Source organism: Excalfactoria chinensis, chromosome 4, assembly GCF_039878825.1.
Source record: "Excalfactoria chinensis isolate bCotChi1 chromosome 4, bCotChi1.hap2, whole genome shotgun sequence".
Taxonomy (NCBI): domain Eukaryota; kingdom Metazoa; phylum Chordata; class Aves; order Galliformes; family Phasianidae; genus Excalfactoria; species Excalfactoria chinensis.
The window spans coordinates 35,681,954-35,701,745 of NC_092828.1; the positions used below are offsets into that span (position 1 = coordinate 35,681,954).

Consider the following 19,792-nt stretch of genomic DNA (forward strand, 5'->3'; position numbering starts at 1 on the left):
TGATCCATGAAGACCACACTGTTGCAGTTCTGTTTTAAAAATCCTGAGTCTTTGTACTTTTACAAATTTACAATGCAGGTAACTAGGAAAATATAGAAGATACTATGTGTTTTTCATCAAATAACAGTATACATCCAAAAAGTAAAGCATTAACAATTCAGTACTTTAATGAATAGCTTGTCCAACGCTATTTTATTTATCTATTGCATTCTAAGGCCATGTACATATTTTATGATACATTCTAAATATCAAAACTGATTGACAGTTCTTGCACAGTGCTTGAAGCTAAGAAGCTTGAAGTAAAGCACAGCCCAAAAGATTTGTTTATTGCAACAGACATTCACGTTGAATTCATTGTGCCACTAGAAAGTAACTTTCAAAAGGTTCTCAACTAATGAAATAGTAAATCCCACACCTAGTAGGGAGACATAGAGGAAGTAAGTGGCATTTTATTGCAAGGAATAAAAATACAAGAACAACAGAAACCATTTTACTTGATTCAAAGAAACTTCACATCTTCGGGAACACAGCTCCTTTGTTCTTTCAGCTAACTGGCAAGCAGCTGCTAGCAGCAAGCAGGCAGCATGCAAACTCCAGAGTCTGCTTGTTAGTTTCAGTCTTTACACTTCTGAGGTAAGAAGCTTGGGAACATTGTGTACCTTTAAAATTTTCAATTCAAAGGCAAGATTCAACTTGTTTCAACAAGAAAGGTGGCAAAGGCCATAATGTTTGCCCTGTTACAAACTGTTTTTAAACCCTTCCTCAGCTTTCCCATTCACATGCTGCTTTTCAGTATTTGCTTTCAATGAGTCACCATCACCATCTTACTTGGTTTTATGAGACAAATTAGAAAATCCATTTGGGATGTCTGGTTGCTGACAATACAAGCAATTTGAGATTCCTCATGTGAAAGTAGATACAATTGCAAAAAAAGCCAGGATGTATGGAAAAAGAACAGGTTTTGAGGAGGGGATCAAAGATCTGTTTATGCAGTGCTAGAAAGATTATTCTGTGGCAGGAAACTATAAATTCTGCTGCTTACACACAGTGATGCCCAGCCCCCTTGTTCCTCTCTTCACCACTCCAGTTGATTAATGTGTTCAAAGGAAAGACTGCTGATCAAAACTAATCACTGAGCACCTACAGAGGGAACAAATCTTTTGTTCAACTTCTACTTGGCTAGCCTTTCCTTTTCTATAAGCTTCTCAAACATCACTGATTTTATTCACTCTTGTAATACAGTTTGAGATGGAAAGGTACCATTATCAGTTACACCATTGCTTAATATAAATGAAAGCTGCGCAGGCAGAAAAGTCACTGCACTACAGCACCAGATGTAGAGTTGTGTCCTACAGCAAGACCTGCCATATGTATGTTATTCCAGATGTGTTTCTCCAGGCTAGTCTCAAAGACTTAAAGTGACAGAGATTTTACTGTCTTCCTAATGTAATGTAGACAAGCACTTCAGTATCTTTCTTGAAAAGTCTAAGTATGTATCTCTGAACTTTTTTCAGTTCAATTAAAGCCTGTTCATTCTAAGTTTACCAACTGCAGTCAGACAGAACAGGCTGCTCCCTCCCACCCTACAACAGATACTAAATATGTGCATAAGACAGATCCTCATAATCCTCTCTTCTTCAGACTAAAGAAAATCCTTTTCTTCATCCTCCTCACACGCTGTGTTTCCACACTTCCAATGGCGCTCTCTTCCTCTCTATATTGATTTCTTGGATTTGGTATCACGCTCTAGGAGAAGCCAGAATAAGACGTAGAATCATAGAACTGTTTGAGTTGAAAGGGACCCTTAAAGGTCATCTAGTCCAACTCCCCTGCAATTAACAGGGACACCTACAGCTACGTTAGGTGCTCAGAGCTCCAGCCTGAGCCCGAGTGTCTCCAGGGATGGGGTATCCACCACATATCTGGGAACATGTTCCAGTACCTCACCACACTTTTTGTAAAAAACTTCTTTATATTCAATCCCAATCTCCCCTCTTTTAGTCTGAAACCACTTCCCCTTGTCCTGCCACAGCAAACCCTGCTAAAGAATCTGTTGTCTTCTTTCTTGTAGACCCCTTTATGCAGAAGAATTCATTCCTCTTCCTCACAAAATCTACATCTCATTTTTATCCCCTAGTGGGATGTCACTTTTTACAGTCTTCTACCTGAAACTGTCATGTCTTTCTGTACAAATGTCACCCATCCAGCTCTCCCCATGCCATTGTTATTCCAAAGTACCAGTCTTCATATTTCTACCTACTGAGGAAATTTAATTCATTGAAGAATAAGCCTCCAGTTTTTCAAGACCATTTCAAATCCTAAGACTGTCCTCCAGCATATTCCTGGCTCCCTCTCTTCTTGGTCTGCTATGAGGATTTAAAATGGCTGTTCTCCTGCTTCTTGCCCAGGTAATTAGCAAAAGTACTGACTAGTTCTCATCCTTTTGTCCTCCTGTCTATGCTGTGTGCTTTTAGATTGAAGCAGGATCAGCTGAACACAAATTCAGATCTTCTTTCCTACGGGTAATTGTATTGAGAATTCTAAATTAAAATTTGTAAGGCTTTTGTTTAGATATTCTCAGCAGCAGTGAAATTATAGCTCCTTCAAAACTAAACAAATATTGCGCTATAAAAATTTCTCTCTTTAATGCTTCATCATTCCCACTTTTTATGTTTATTCTTTCTCATTCCACTTACTGAACTGCTGCCAAATTGTATAACCCCCTATCTGGAACAATACCTCACTGGTACACTGTGGTTATAATAGCTATTAATAAACAAACATGCATTTGTTTGGAGAAGCTAGCTTCTCACTGTCAAGGCCATCAATTGTTTAAGGGTAAGAAAAGCATCACCTGAAGATTCTCCTCATTGCAGATAAACTTTTTTATTTAACCTAAGAGCACTTTGTCAAGAATCTTTCTATTCATCCAAATCTCTCAAGGCTATCTCACAGATGCTTAAAAATTGCTCCAAGACAACCATGACTAAACAGAGAAAGCTTTGATTCTCAAGGTGGTTTATAAACTGCAGCTAACTCAATCTCTTTCATGCACACAAAGAAACAGATATAGTAGTTTCCCAGTAGAAGAATGCATTTCCAGGACATTTCACAACCTGCTTACTCCTCAGGCAGCAGCTATGTACAGGGAAGAGAGCTAACAAGACTGCTTAACAGTCCTTCACCACCTAGGTGAGGAGTATTTTAGAGTATTTACAACACCAAGCCAACACTGAAGGAACTTTACTATGTGTGAAGTCAGGTCAAATACATCCACAACGTTATCTAGCTACCATTTGCTTCTGATGTGAAGAGTAGCAGATGTCTAACAACGCTATTTGTCAACACCAGCCCAAAGTGGCCAGGCAATACCAATATCCCATCTGACTGAGAGCAGATCTGTAATAAACAGATCAATCAACATCACAGGAACTTGTTGTTAGCACTTAGTGGCCAAACAGCAAAACATAAATCAAGCCTGCAAGCTGTTTCTGGTGACACATCCCAGGCAGTCCTACAATACAGTAAATATAAGCTCATCTCCACGAGCTTCTCAGGAAGAAAACCAAAGCAAGACTGCATGGTACTGCTGTCTTATTGGAGCTGAAAATGAGGGAATGGAGAACAGGGGGAACTGTTCCAATCTGTTGAGAAAATCAGTGTAAAGGTTTCTTCCACAGATGCCAAACATGTACCATTGTGACTTGTAAGATTAAAGAGACAAAACATGTGAAAGTTAAGTGACAAAGCTTCAGGCTCTTTAAAAGACATCCGAGGAACTATGAGGCCCAAACCAAAATTATCCAGATTTAGAGCTTCAAGTCCACTGGATGTTCTGAGAATTGTAGCTTAATGCAGACTATATACTAAAAAGTTCTCACCACAGTCCATCACAGTGATCCTTTACCTGTTCCTTCTTCCCCATGTTTCAAGACCACAATGGTGAAGAAAAACAACTAAAATACCAGTTTGCCTTGAATAACTTTTCCTCTGATTATGCTTTGGCTGCCAGCCTGAACAGTTTACTCAGTGTCAGTTTAGGTCAATCTTGGCAAAGCTGAACCACAGAGATCAGTCAGCCCCAGGCAGTTTGTGCTTGGAAGGAATGTTTGCTTAGACCTCACCTTGCATCTATCACCTTTTTCCAAGCTAAATAGAGCCTTACAGATAGTGCTAATTTTTATTCAAACGTCTTGCTTTTATATTAAAATAATATCTAATCACCTAGAAACAGTTTTAAATGGACATTTCTCTAATCGTTAAAATACAGACTTTGTTTCCAATACACTGTTTGTTTGGACTACGAAATGCATGTCATTCATTTAACAAGATGACAGCTCAAAGTAAATTCATTTCCCTGAATTCCCCAGATGAGCTTTCACCTGCATTGCAACAGTAAAGTTTCCCTGAGATATTTCCAAGCCAATGAAATAACCAAAGCAAGTTCTTTGTAAAACTTGTCCCGTAATCCCACCTTACTGAGCATCAGTACTGGGAACCCCAGCTGCTTCATCTGATCTGTCTAGAGTGCTGAGAATAACTGAAAATTGCTCATAAGGACCCAATATACATGTATTCCTTTAACTGTTAGCACATCTGCCTTAGAGGTCTCTGCCACCAACTGATCCTTCCACAAGCATATTCCTCCTAAAGCGCTGGTTGTAAAAACAGAACTGTATACAGTTATAACACCAAGATAAGTAAATGTAAAAAATATATAAGTCAATATGAAAGCTAAAAGTTGTGATGGTTGACAAGTCAGGAAAATCCCAGAAGCCTAAACTCAGCCTAGAAAACACTTTTTTATTTTCTGAGTTGTACTGTACATGGGTTTCTTCTGCCCCTGTGGGCACACAGAAAACAGACAGCTAATCACTTTCAGTTTAATTCTATTGGCTCTTATTTGCGTAGCCTGCAATTATTAATAAAATATAGGCCTCTGTTTTCTTCCATCTGGAGGCACAGCAGGTTGGCAAGTCACCAGCAAATTTTATAGTGCTTTCCAAAGCCTGTGCCAATTAATAAGTAGTGATGGTATCTAAAGGCGTGCTGGTCAGTTGGAATTAATAGCCGGACCCATCTCATTCCCAGCCACGTGCCATCATTAAATTAAATACATCCCTCCTGCTGTCTCATCACCTTCCCCACATCCAGGATTCCTTTGTATTGTTCTAAGTCTCCAACATTTTTTTTTTTAAACCAAAGCAAAACTCAGTGCAAATGTTTGTTCCTCACAGCTGGGCACCCCGCATTCCCTTATTTTGGATCAAACAGCACATTTATCTTTGGAATCAATTTTTAAAGTAACACTCTTCACCTCAAATTTAATAACTCGCTTGATTCCCAAGCAACTTAATCCAGGAACCTCAACTTCATTTTAACTGCCCTGTATTAAGGAGGGAAGAAATTTTTTTCCACCTGGAGACAGCACAAACACAGCTGAAGAACAATACCATGCTGTTTGCCATCTTTCTGAGCTTTCACATAGATTTACAAAACAACAAAATCTGTAATTTGGTTGATGTTGTACAAAAGGAAATAGTCCCCAGTCCACTGTCACAGCTCCATTGGCTATAAGATAAATAAACAGGCCTTGGAAACCAACAGCTACAATGCAGTCTGGGCCAGGGTACAAAGATTTCCATGCTGACTTTAGCTTTTAAATCTAACGTAGATTGATTGCAGCGGTGACAAGGCCAACCAGATTAACCTGTGTGAAGCTGCATGCCAGCAAAGCCATTCTGATTGCTCATTTTGAGTGTGTTGCCTCTAATCTGCTACAGTATTTACCTGTGTTTTTGTACCTGACTCACCAACAAAAGGCAACCAACTATTTTAACTTACATGTTAAAACATACGCAATTTTTCAGAGCTGCACTCTGAATGTTCTACACACAGATCCATGCACTTGGTTACTGATAGCTTTTTGGCTGTTCTGAGTTGGGTCATCCAACACTAATAAACAAGAACTGAAAAAATGAACCTGGTCCTAAACTGTGAATGGAATGCAATTTTCATCATTTTATAAGAAAGAAATCACTAGCACCTGACATCTGAAACTACCAGCAGTTTGATTCCCATATAAAACATGCCTATTCTCCTTTTCTCAAGGGAGAATCTTTATGTTGTACCAAGGTCTAGCTTTAGCACTGCTCATCACACTTGTTTGTTATTTGGCAAAAGTCGGTCAATGTTTTCAAAAGAATAGCCTGAGAGTCAACTAGAGGAAGTATTTCTTGTGAAGCATCCTATTTTATTTGTCCACTTCTCCTTTTTGTCTACTCAAGATACTCACATCCTCCTGCGTAATACTGAAGCTTTGCTATCATCAGATTGACATGCAGTAATTTCAAGTGGTAATAAACAAATAAATAAAAATCTTTGCTCCTTTTCTACTCAGTAAGTTATTTTTCTGCAGCTCCTTTTTCCATCATGGGCAGAAAACTGTTCTGAAGGAGAACATTACTTCATTATCCCCAACAGAAAAAAAATGTTTCTCTGAAAGCCTTTTTCTGAGTATTCTATTATGACATTGCACACAACAACATACCTTTGAAACCTTTAAAAACCATTATCATTTTGCTCAGTGCTAGTTGAATTTCAATATTTCTGAGGTGTGTTGTTGTTATTTTCCCCCCAGCAGTACAACATCTTCAGGTTTTCAACCATTTGTTCTGCCAGCCTAGATTTCACATTGCTTGATAAGTCCAAACCACAAAAGTCTTCTCTGATTTCCACTTTGAAAGCCTTTCATCATTCATAGGGTTTTTTCCCCACTTGATTCTGCTTCTCCAGTCACCTTGTTTGATGTCCTGTTTATGAAAAACTTACACCAATTTGCATTGCAAACTGAGCCAGGACTATATAGTTGCATTGCAGATTCACCTGCTGCTCACACCATTTGATCCCATCTCATACATTTACCAAAGCTGTTTTGGCTGCCAGTAGATGGTATTAAATAAGTAAATCTATTTTACCTTAGCTAAAGTCAAAAAAGTGGAAATCTATTAGGACCCAATTTGTCTCCTGATGATGCAGAATGTGGACCCCAATGGCAAATTGCACCATTTCAAATATTCAGCATCTCTGCACCCTCAGCAAAACACTTAAGTGCACATCCCTTCAAAACTGTTGTAAAGCTTATTATCTTTAGATTTAAGATACAGTGTTGCCCTGTGCCATATCATCTCCAGCAAGCAAAGTGCAGCATTTAACATCAGACAGTGCCCTGAATTTCTGCATGTTAAGTTGTTACAGTAATTAAAAGTAAACATTTCAGTGGAAGGTTAATGCCAGCACTGAGGCACTGTGCACTCAGTGTGACATACAAGAAATAAAGTTTTTGACTACTGGCTGATATTTTGCAGTATAATCTCAAAACAGAAATAAAGGAAACAGAAATAGATGTATTCAATAGTGTATAATAGGTACGCCCACATAGCACTATAGGAAACATGAAGACTGTACCAACTCAAGGAAAGGCAGATACATCTGTGCTGTAGTATGCATTGCTTTGCCCTTTGGCTACTGCTTCAGATATCATTGATTTATCTTTTTCTAACCACAGCAAACTAAGATCTAATTTATTATCAAGTAAATCTGATAAAACTTCAAGGTTTTTTCTCATGGTATTTGGTACTTTCTGGTAACTGAAATTCTTAACATCAATTTTCAATCACTGTTTCTTCTATGATATTTTTCTTGTTGGAGAAGTACAGTTCACTGCACGCTCTCCTAAATTCCAGGAATGAAATTCTCAGTCTAAGTAAAATTTTCCCTTCATGGGATCACAAGCATTTTTCCCCTTTAAAACATTTCAAGCAAGCATTTTCTCTTTAGTTTCACATCTCTTATCAGAAATCAAGTCTAGCATTAGGTGCCCCACTCCAAGCATATTTCAAAAACAGGTCTTAAATCACCTGTGCTATACTTGTGCCATTCTTCCTTCTTCTGGTTTGAGGTTCAACCTGCAGCAACTGACTCTGTCAAATACACATTTCAAACCCAAAGATCACAGGATTATTAATTGCATTTCTGTGCTATAAAAATAGGCTCCAAAAACATTCTCTTCACTTAGAAGTATGTTACTCTTCAAAATATTGTGTTGTGAGGGGCAGTATGTATGCAGACTTGCAAGGGGCTTTGTATCAACCTCGTTAAACCAAGTTTTAGGCAATAATTTTGTCCATAGGTCAAGCAATAAGCAAGCAACCCCAGAGTTATTTTGTGATACTATGAAAGTTTCACTGAAAAGAAGTTAACACACATTTTGCATGGAATTTTAACAAGGTGAGAATGAAAAGTTCTTGTAACTGAAAACACTACAGCAGAACAGAATGGCTACAAACCTAAAACTTATTTCCATTGATTGATGAACTAATGAAATAAAAAAATTGTATCTTGGAATTTATTTATTTTTTTTCCAGTATTTATATGAGTCTGTTTGTATGTTCCTCTCAGAACTATTTCATTTGACCTCATTATGCCACATGGGTTGAAATTTTATGGATATAATGAACTGTTCCATCCATCCAATAACTGAACAAAGCTAATCAGGAAGAAAATGTTAAAAAAATTAAAACAAATAAATAGAACTAAAAGACAGAATATTTTTTATATTATCTGTATTTAACAGATTAGAAGTAAAGATAATTGAAATTCATGGTGCAGTAACAGTGAAGTAGGTAGGTAGGATTTTATCTTTATGAGAGGCATTTGCAAGCCTTTGCACCTGGAAGCAATTCTTAATACATATTCCAGTACAAAGGAAAGCAACTAAGGCTCTAGAGGAGTAACTAAGGGGCTTAGCAGCCTAAAAGATTTTTCCCCAACATTTTTAATGTTACTGTTTGAAGTTATCTTTTTCGGGTTACAGACACTGGTTTTTAGAGCACTATTGGACATCTGACTGACAGAGAGTAAGTACTCATTAATCTCTCTGACTTGCTTTAGCATTACTTTCAACAGATTGAAAAATTAGGAACAAATACTGCCTTCACGTTGCAAGCTCAAGTGTGTGTGCATGTGTACCTGCATTTGCAGAATCAAACATAATTTAACCCTCAAAATCAGGATGGATGAAAGATTTTAAACATAAGTCAGTCAGGAAGTCAACATCTGTCTCAGTAAAATACTTGTTTAAAAACTGATAGGCTTTCTCTTTTGTGGTGAAGAATTTCATTTTGCTGTCTAGTCATTTCTTGCTGCAAGTCTCACAGCTTTATCTTCTCATTACATTGTGTAATTACTGAGTGCCCCAGCATGGCTGATACTTGAGCCTCCACTTACTGAGAGGGAAGACGCCTATTTCTTATGTCAAGTATTAATCACTAAGAACAATGCCAAACTTAACACCACAAAGCTCCTAAGCTCTATTTCACATAATAACCTCAGTTCTTGCTTTTCTTGTTTTCCTATCTTATCCCCTGTATGGAGCAGTAACTAATTTATCCTTTGATGCTTTGGTTTCATCAGTCAGTGCTTTACATCTGCTGTGACAAACTCCTCAATAACATATGCAAAAGAACCTATTCACCCCACTGCAGTTGCAGGTAGTTTTATACTAAGTCCTACTATAGCTAGTTAGTTCTTTTTATAATCCATTGATGCCCATGTCTTGCTGCTTGCCACCAGTCCATACCTCCACTGGATTATCTCAAGTGATTCAAGAGACAAGAAGCACAATTGGCAGGTGGTGAAAAAGCAATAGCCAGTAACAAATTTGATTACATACTTTTGCTGCTGCCACCCATTAAAATCTGAAGCCAGTAGAAATATGAGGTCAAGGTTCCACGTGAAACATTGGAATCTATCAAGATCTTCATGTAAGTCTACAACCATTTGTTGAACTATTTTCTCAAGAGGTATTCTAATCTTTCATTAAATACAGCAACTCTATGGCAGATGGATTTGACTTGACAAAAGTAATCCATTCAAGCTACTGAAGTCACCCAAAAGATCACCCAAGCTGCTGAGTAATTTTGAGATTTTTGGTTCCCATGCTTTTCTTGTATGCATAATGCTGAAACAAGAACCAGTGCTCAAACATAATATAGTTCAAATTCTAAACCAGAGAGGGAATAAACTCTAGAAAGGCCACAGTAGTGGCTTGATATCTAGATGGCTTTTCTGCTCCAATACAGAGAACACATGCTTTGCAAAGATATTTCCCCAAAAGAGGTCAGTGGTCAGTCTCAAGGTAACGCTTGTCTACTTTCAAATTGATTACAAAATTCTTTGCTGTTAGATTCTCTTTTCATGAATGATATGCAGGAATTAAACACATGTGGCCATTCTCAGAAGGTGTCCAACAGTCCTCCCATTACCATTGCTACCACAGCCACTAAACCACATCTCAAAGCTCCTCATCCAGATGCCTCTTGAACACTGCCAGGGACAGCGACTCCACCACCTCCCTGGGCAGGCTATTCCAGTGCCTGACCACTCTCTGAGAGAAAAAGTTATAAAGCACTGTCACTAGTAAGTATCACAACGATACTGGTATAATAAAAATGTGGCTTCAGCACACTGTGCCTTATTCTCTCTACTTAAAAGCAGTCTGAAAGAATACACTTTCATAATAAAATTTTATGGTGGCTTGTATGTCACAGCAAATTATCTGGCCAGTTATCTGTTAATGTTTTATAAATGTAATATTTAGGAGAGGTGGTATTTTGTATGTGTTTTGTTTGTTTTTTAAGATCATATGAGCAAGCATGTTAAAGTATTATCCACAATTATTCACAATACACGGAGAAGTCAACTTAACCATTCCAGATGAGATATAAATTTTGAGCTTTAATTAAACTTTGATCTTGAAAATTAAATCAGACATTCCTCCAATATTTGAAAATAAAACCTATTGTAAAATTATTCTGTTGGTTCCAATTTAATGAAATTTATTCTATTAATATCCTGGAAGAAAAAAAAAAAAAAAAATCTTAAAAACCAAGTGCCCTCTACCAAACTAAATTATTTTCATGCTTGAAAACCTTTTAAATAAAGTTTATGGCATAATGTATGTTTTCTAGGTGAGGTGATGTAGCAAAAATCATGAAAATAAATCAATTGTAACGCAGAGATGAGCCAGTTCAGATTTTAGGTGCTTTATGATTCTCACTACAATTTAAGAAAAGCACATTATATACTATACAGAATTGTCTAAATTAGAATTAATTTCCCTGAAGTTAATGCAAAATTGGCACAAGGATGACCCAAATAGGGATATAAGCTTGTAATGAAAAATGGCAAGCACTTCTGATCTCAGTGACTGTCATTATGTTAACAGTGATTTCCATCTCAGTAAAGGTCTAATTCCTGCATTTAGCTCTCAGCTTATTTGCAGGCTGGCACTGAGAGGGACAGTTTTCCTAATTCCAACAATAGATACCACCAAAAGCAAAAAACACATCCATGTACTAAATGCAATTCACATATATATGTATATATGACATCCAAAGCAGGACTAACAAGCCCTACTGCTCAAGGCACAAGTAGGCAAATACCACATCTGTTCTTGCAGTTCCCCAACACCCTTCAAGTGAAACACATTGCAGAAGCAGATCCACAGCTCATCGTTCTGTGGGAGCCTGGCTACCAGATTTGTGCCATGCTCCTACCAACCCATGAGTGCACGTGGCCTCTGTCAAAACCCCGTGCCCCGGTGGCGCAGCGGTAGAATTCCCCGGGTTCGAATCTCCCCTGTGGAGCAGGGGGTAGAAGTGCCGCTCTGCTACACAGAGGGCTCAAATCCCGGGAGTTGGACTCAATGATCTCTAAGGTCCCTTCCAACTCGCACAATACTATGATACTATGATGATATGAAAACTACACAAAAATCCTACTTGCCTATGCCTATATTCTAGGTTCTATCATACACTTAAATTTGCGTTCCTTTGTACCATTTGATTGTTTTTTTCAGGTTTATTTAGCCTATTTGAGCTATCATTTCAATTTTATAGCTACAGGAAATATTTACTTTGGTTTAAAAAAAGCCAGATATTCTGAGCTGATGCCAAAATCCCAAATGGAAGTATAACTGACAAAAGAATGCAAAACATGCAGTGATCTACAGCCAGATAATGAACACTGCTCTTTGAACATCAAACCAATTGTTCTAATCCTAGCAGGATTGAGCAACAGTTTGCTTCATAAATGTAGTTATAGGTGAAAAGGTAGAAGAAAACTGTTGCTGCTGAAGAATTTTAATTGCAAAGAGGAGGAAAAAGAAGTATTTCTTTGGCAAGATTTAATTAAAAAATACTGATTCAAAATACCACCTTTTTATACATGAAGAATAGTCTTGGAGTTTGGGCTTACAAGACAGAAGAATACAATTCTGATTGATCATCACTGATTTAATAGAGGGCTTAGCCAAATAAACACACTATCTCCTGTAGGACAGCAGTGATCCCAGTGTGTTTGTGACAGCACTGAGCTTCTGGGTCTGAGCTGACCTGCAGAGAATGAAAGGGTGAGCAATGACAGTGCCCCTCAGACAGTGTGCCTGCATCCTAGAGCTACAACTGGATTAGGCAACAGCTCATCCTACCCAATTCTAGCACTAGAAAACTAATTTGACTTCAATTTCAAAATGACTACCTACCCTCATCTGCTTTGATAACAGACAGAGTCATCATTTATCTGAGCTCTTCCCAGAGCTGAGGACAGGGCACTGTCAGCCAGATCCAAGCATGAAGGGAACAATGCCTGGTAGCTGCTCCTTCCTGGGACCTAAGCTGAGCTATTGAGTCACCCTTGAACCTGGGAAGATCAGATTGTTCATTTGCTCAGCACTTCTGCAAAAGGCACAGCTGAAAACACAGATAATATTTCTGGAGACAGGAATTACAGGGAAGATCAGTCTGGTAACCAGGAGATAAAACCACACGTTCATTTCTTAGACTTAATTTTAAGGCAGTCTATGTTATCTGATTTAATTGCTACAATTGCCATTGGAAAGCTGACTGACAGTCCAAATCTATCTCCCATTCAGCAGGGTAGCCTTTTCTGCTGGGCAGCTGGCACTTGACACTTGTGATATGAAAAGGAAAGACTATCTCCTTCTCAGCAACCAGCAGCAAGAAATGCTTGTGCAAATTCAATTACACTGTCTGAATCAACAAACCATACAACTATTTCCCATGATGCATGCATTTTTCTGCAGCAGCTCCCAAATTTAGCAATATTAGCAAACACTGTCAAGACAAGGTGTACCAAGCCCTGGCACATAAGGCCTCCTCCATAATCATGCCTTCTTCAAGCACCTCAGAGCAAGCATCCAAACCCACATGAGAGTTTCTACTTGCTTCTTCCACCCTCACTCATTCACTGAGGAGCGAGATCTGGTCTAATTTACTCAAGTATGACTGCACACATGCTAATGGCTGCTGACAAACCACCACCTTAGGCACTGTAGAAATAAAAGGCAATTTGTTTGTCAGAGTACTTTCAAAGCTGGCATTTCATGTGCAATTCTGGTCATCCTTACCTGAGAACATGAACCCAAGCTAGAAATGATGAACAGAACTGGAATCATAGAATTACCCAGGTTGGAAAAGACCTTGAAGATCATCAAGTCCAACCACAGCCTAACCAGTACCCTAACTCTAAGAACCCTCTGCTAAATCATACCCCTGAGCACCACATCCAAAGAGCTCTTAGACACATCCAGGGATGGCGATTCAACCACCTCCCTGGGTAGCCTATTCCAGTACCTAACTACCCTTTCTGTAAAGAAGTTCTTCCTAATATCCAACCTAAACTTGCCCTGGCGCAACTTGAGGCCATTTCCTCTCGTCCTGTCACTTGTCACTAGTGAGACGAGACCTGCCCCACTCTCACTGTAAAAACCTTTCAGATACTGGAAGGGGGCAATAAGGTCTCCCCTCAGCCTCCTTTTCCCCAGACTAAACAGCCCCAGCTTCCTTAGCCTCTCCTCGGAGAGCTGATTCTCCAAGCCCTTCATGAGCCTTCTCTGGACTTGCTCCAGTACCTCCATGTCTTTTCTGTGCTGAGGTGCCCAAAACTGAACACAGTACTTGAGGTGAGGCCTCGAGTGGCAAAGTGGGAAGCAGAACATCTCATCTAGTAGAGAGTAAGAAATTGCCTTTGTGCAATCAGGCCAGTAAATTAGAGAGTGGAAGGCACAGTGTGATTGCTTCCCACTAATAAATTACTGAGAGGAAGAGGGGCTGCTCAAAATGAATCACAGTGCTGGCCAAAGGAACCGGAAAAGCAGTGGCTGATTTTGAATCAAAAAATAAAAATAAAAATAAAAAAAATCAGGAAATCCCTCATCAGCAGAGCAATGACGTCCCAGGAATGATGAGACAGAAGGCAATGGAAATGAATAAACCACTTTTAAGGTTAAGTACAATACGTTTCCAAAGGGGGTTGTATGATGTGGTAGCTGTGACAGCAAGCAAAGCACTTGGTCACTGAAGATTTTTTTTTTTTCCTCCAATCCCATGTTCTCAAATAGAAATAAAACTAGACAAAATTGTTTCTCCCTTCTGCTTAGATATGGTATAAAGAAAAGGTTTTGTACACAAATAGCTCCAGTACTGTTAAAAAACAGGTGTGGGTGAGCTGTCTTTCAGGAAAAGATTGCAGACCTACAGAGCGAGTTTGCTTAAAAAAGAAAAACAAATGTCATAATTTAAGGTTTCACCTTAAACCTTTCAATCAGTGTAGAAATACCTTCCAGAAATACCAATTAGCCACATCAGAACAGCAAGCTATCTATTCTTATTAATGTCTGTGCAATACTCATAATCTCAATTCATGTTTCATGATCCTCCCTGCCTCTTCTGCTAATGTTTTATTTTAAGAAATAAACAGCATTTTCAGTGTCAGTCAGGAAATTACAAAACCAGCCCATCATAATGAAGGACAATTTCAACTCACTTTGACTGGAACTACAGATATCAGTCTCGACAGCAGTCAGTCTCACTGTTCCCACAGCCTGAAAGCAGGACAGCAAATTTCCAACTGCAAGATTAAAGGTAATTATTTCCTCATAGTCATTATCACTCCCAAGTGATTAGAGGGGCTGTGGTAAAACAGAGAGATAAGTTATTTCAAACAGCTTTTAAAAAAATGCCTCTGAGCAGGTGAAAATAATTCATATTTAAGTATTCCTGGTTTCCTGATAATAAAGAATTTTCAAATTAAAAAATAAAAAACAACAACAACAAAAAGTTGCAAAGTTTTGTATCAACCAAAAATTCCCAAGCTTCCAGAGCAAGTGAATTTGTTAGCTGTGGAGAGTCCCAAAGCCATCAGGGTTACATTCAAACACTTGGTGCAGCCTTCACCACAGCTTCCTAAATTACCATAAAGGTTACAAGGTTTTTCCTGAACAGGAGGCTCTTGAACAGTTTCTAGTACAGTTTCTAGACTGAGATTCATCTTACACTGAAGCACACACCTAGTCATGTAAACATACAGATTTCCCTCTAGGAAGTATAAAGGCAGCACGGGGTGAGGAGCTCAGGGAAAGGCAACCAAAGTCTGCCCTGAGTGAAGGACACATTACAATAGCTGATAAGTAGGATGCCACAATATTGATGGACAAGTCTGAAGCAAATGCCTTCCTCCTCTAAAGCTAGGGTAAAAGATTTGCCAACATCTGAAAGAGGAAGAAGCGATGTTTCTTCAGAACTCAACATAAAAATTTACATGATGGATAAGGAAAAAATAAACAGGAGAAAACACTCCACTCAATAAAGGCAATGAGAAAGACCGCTCTCTCTGCAATCAATTACCTTGGCACCTGCTACCTATCTGTAAAATGCCCATTATTCCTCATGCATCCTACAAGATTGTCAACAGCAACTAAGCATGTTCACTGGTAGTGCTCTTCTTAACTTGCTTTTAAGATCTCACGGTTGCTCTTTTCAGTGTGTCAGATGCATCTTTTTCCTACACATGGTTGTTTGACATAGGGCATATAAACATCAGCCAAGAAATAAATTACTCTAACAAACTATTTTCTTCTTTTTTTTGAATCCTAAGTGGATGTTGTCCCTGACTGCTCACAAATTAAAATTTAAGTTCTAATTAGACACTTAAGCAATAGAATGTGAGTGTTTTGCTAAGCATTCTGAATTCCTTATATATGTAAAGGAAATCCTGCCAGTTTATGTACTTATGCACCTTACAAGTAGCGCCTGCCCCTGTGCAGCTCTAACACTTCGGTAAGCTGAACAAACCACACTCCTTCAGCTGTCACTCAGAATATCCATGGCAACTACATTCAGTCAAGGTTATCTGATCAGGAGGATAATACCCTACTTCATGTAACAGTCTAGCTGGTTTCTTATCTCCTACTCAAATAGTGTGATGATAGACACCTGAGAAATCCAAGTCAGGCACACCAGTCCCATTTAATCCATACTCCAGCTTCAGCCCTTATGACCAGTAGGAAGTCCTTACCATTACCATGCCTGGATCCATGCAGTCCAGGTGATGAACACTTACAACCAGGTGTCAAACATCAGGAAATCACTCTCTCTGTTATGTAGTGTCTCATATGCTTCCAGGCTTGACCTTCTGAATGTTTAAGCAAATGATAAAATTGTACAGTAGGCTCCCCAGGGAGGTGGTTGAGTCACCATCCCTGGATGAGTTTAAAAACCATTTGGATGTGGTGCTCAGAGACATGATTTAGTGGTTGTTAGATAGTTGTTAGAGTTAGAGCAGTATGGTTAGACTGTGGTTGGACTTGATGATCTTTAAGGTCTTTTCCAGCCTGAGCAATTCTATGATTCTCTATGCAAACGGGGCAAGAAAACAAAGTCCTGTTGTTCCATTTTTTAGTGTTGAATGGTTTGGAGTAATAAAAAAGATTTCTACAGGGGAAAAAGAATCAAGCAACTCCAATACAGTTCAAAGGCTTTTTCTTCAAGACTACTTTCTGGATATTGACTTCTTCAGCCCCTCTACACCAAAATACTTTAAACTCATAACAACACCATTAGTTCAATATACCAGTGTTAAACAACAACACCTGTACAGAATGGAAACAAGAAGTACTGAATATGTTTTATGGTAGCTGGCAGTCTGGTTAGAAATGAATTCATTGAAACATGACATCTAATTATTACTTATGAATGTCTTGAAACTAATTCTCAATTTCAAGTTATGAATCTTCTTGAAAATGTTAAAATGCATCAGAAAGAATATGATTTAATTCCACTGAAACTTCTACTTCCCCTATGTAAGGTTGAGTGATACAAAGATGGTAACACAGATGGTAACAGATACTCAAAAGGTTATTTATGAGGAAAAACTCACCGATATGGATGCCTTCTCTGGGAAATGCTGAAGCAATCTCCAGCAAGGAGCAGTCTCCAAGAGATGCTGCCTTAGTGGTGGTCAGCCCTTAAATGAGGTCTAGAGAAGGTGGAGTCAAGCTCCACCCCTTCCAGGAGCACAGCTAAATTACTCTCACCTGTGCTCCCACAGCTGACCCGACACTTGCCTCAGCTGATTAATCAGAGGTTCAGGCTGTGATTATCAATTTCCCATACACCCTTCCTCTACACCCTCATGCTATCGTTTCACCTTGTACTTCATTCTCTCAGAAGTGATGTTAGTGTTCCATGATTCTGAAAGCCTTGTTTGCACTCCTTCCTGATTTAATGCTTCCCATCTGGCTGTCCATTTCTGCATAAGGCTAAATGGGGCTACCCCAAGAATGGAGCGGTTATATTGAACGGGGTAAGAACAGCCAAGAAAGTGTAGTACAAATCCCACCTGTGCTCACATAGCAGCATGAAAGCAAGCACACAAGAATAATTTATGAATCCTATTTGTAGTGAAAATAAGGAAATTATATTCAGTAGTTTTCATGCTGCACTGAGCAATGAGAAATTACTGTTACATCATCTTCTTGAAATAACAGCCCATGGTAGCAAATCTGATTTTTACTGATCCTTTCAGAAAGATACAACTTTGATTTAAACCACCAGGAAATGGATAAAAAAACATAAAACATAACCTTGGGAAGCACAGTACTGGTGTTACTTTCTCTCATCACTGCAATAACATTTAGTCTCATTTGTACAGCCCTCGCTCTCAGTCCTTTTTTGTCAATCCAGATCTTTCCCTCAGGCATTTCACAATGCATTTCTAAGTAGAAGAGAGAGACAATATCTGAAATGAAGATAAAATTCATGCCAGTTTAAAATTAAAGTATTCATACATAAATCTTTATTCTACCGAATTCCCCTCCCACAAGTACATAGAACTAGGATACAATACATCTTGTCTGGCATGTTTTGTTTTCAGCAAGTAGAACTTCATGAAATCCCAGACTGCTGGTTTTGCCTACGCAAAAGTACAGCTAACACAAAATATATATCTGCATTTTGACCCTACTTGGACTGTTCACAAGAGTCACCAAAATTAAGTGTGTGGATTCAGCTCTGTGCCACTAAGGATACAAGGATACAATCCTCAAATTCATCTGGTAGCTACACAAAATGCTACTCAACACAATACTCATCCTTACCCAAACCTGTCAGCTCTTAATCATTTGCTAGCAGGCTGACCATGATCACACCCACTCTCATCTTGTAGGCCAAGAAGACAAACAAGAAATGTAGCTCTTCAGATCCTAATTAACACAGCCTAACTCAAACACCCAAGCCCACACTCAGCAAAACCATCATGATCCTTTCCTGCAAAAAAAAACTAATTAGGACAGTTGGATTCAACACAGACTGATGCAGTCAGCATGGTTCTTGGCTTAGCACCTTGGGTCTCAATCAAACTTACATAAACTCTAGTGACATAACTAGTAAGGAACTGCAAGGTGACCTGAATAACAGGTATATTTGACAATGAGTAATATAATCCCAAATAATTTCATCCCTGTCATCTCTTTATGTTACTTTTCCTGATGTCCTGAAGAAATATTTTGTGTCCCACCAAAGTGTGGCTAACCAAACTTTAGGGGAAGTATGTAATACACCAGTAAATCTTCCTCTAGCTACTGCTGCCCAAAACCTTAACCCATACCCTCGCTCAGTCCCACCTTTACAACCACGCAACCCCAGTTGTACCACAACAAACTGGAAAGTCTGGCCTTCACAAATCCCTATTCTACTTCTGCTCACCTTTCAAGATCCAGCAACAAACAAATGTCCAACCTCTTCCACCTCTGACTTGACCCAAACACAATCTTGTGACCCCTAAACTCACCACTTTTAAGCAACAAATCATTTGTCCTGATTCACAACCAGATTGAGAGCTCTATCCACTGCCCCAGTGCTGCTCACCAATCAAGACATCATTTAGTCCAGCAAAAGGCTCTAAAGCAACCTCATCTGCTGTTACAGTTTGCTGGAACAGATTCTCACTCCAGAACTCTCTCAGCAGTTAACCATCCACCTCTGCAGTAAGCCTGTCCAACTCACTGTTCCTACTAATTCATACACTGTAAGCATTACGTTAAGCACTGCTGTCACAAGTAACCGTTCCTCCCCTGAAAACAAGTAACCAGTAAAATATTTTCCTGCTGAACACAGTATGTAATTTTCCAGTAAGAATGAAATGCCAGTGAAAAGAATACGCTGTCAGTGTGAAATTATAAAAGCTAATGGAAAGAAAAGGGTAAATTTTAAACTTCTAACAACACAGCTAATCAATCACGCAAAAAATACCACAGAGACTCATGTAATAGCAAAAGTATTAGCAAAACCAAGACAAATTGCCTTCTTCATAATGTGAATCTCAACCATTGCGTATTTAGTTAAATAGATAATGGACTTCCAGAATTAAATAC

At 38.8% G+C, this 19,792-nt stretch overlaps 1 long non-coding RNA gene across 1 annotated transcript; it reads right to left on the bottom strand.

Annotated features, from left to right (window-relative positions):
* Positions 1 to 688: 688 nt before the first annotated feature.
* LOC140252154 (uncharacterized) lies at positions 689 to 17,334 on the bottom strand. The gene is made up of 3 exons (XR_011903552.1): positions 17,299 to 17,334; positions 14,908 to 14,991; positions 689 to 1,746 (listed from the first exon to the last, which is right to left on the bottom strand). It is a non-coding gene; the product is annotated as an uncharacterized lncRNA (long non-coding RNA).
* Between the last annotated feature and the right edge of the window lie 2,458 nt (positions 17,335 to 19,792).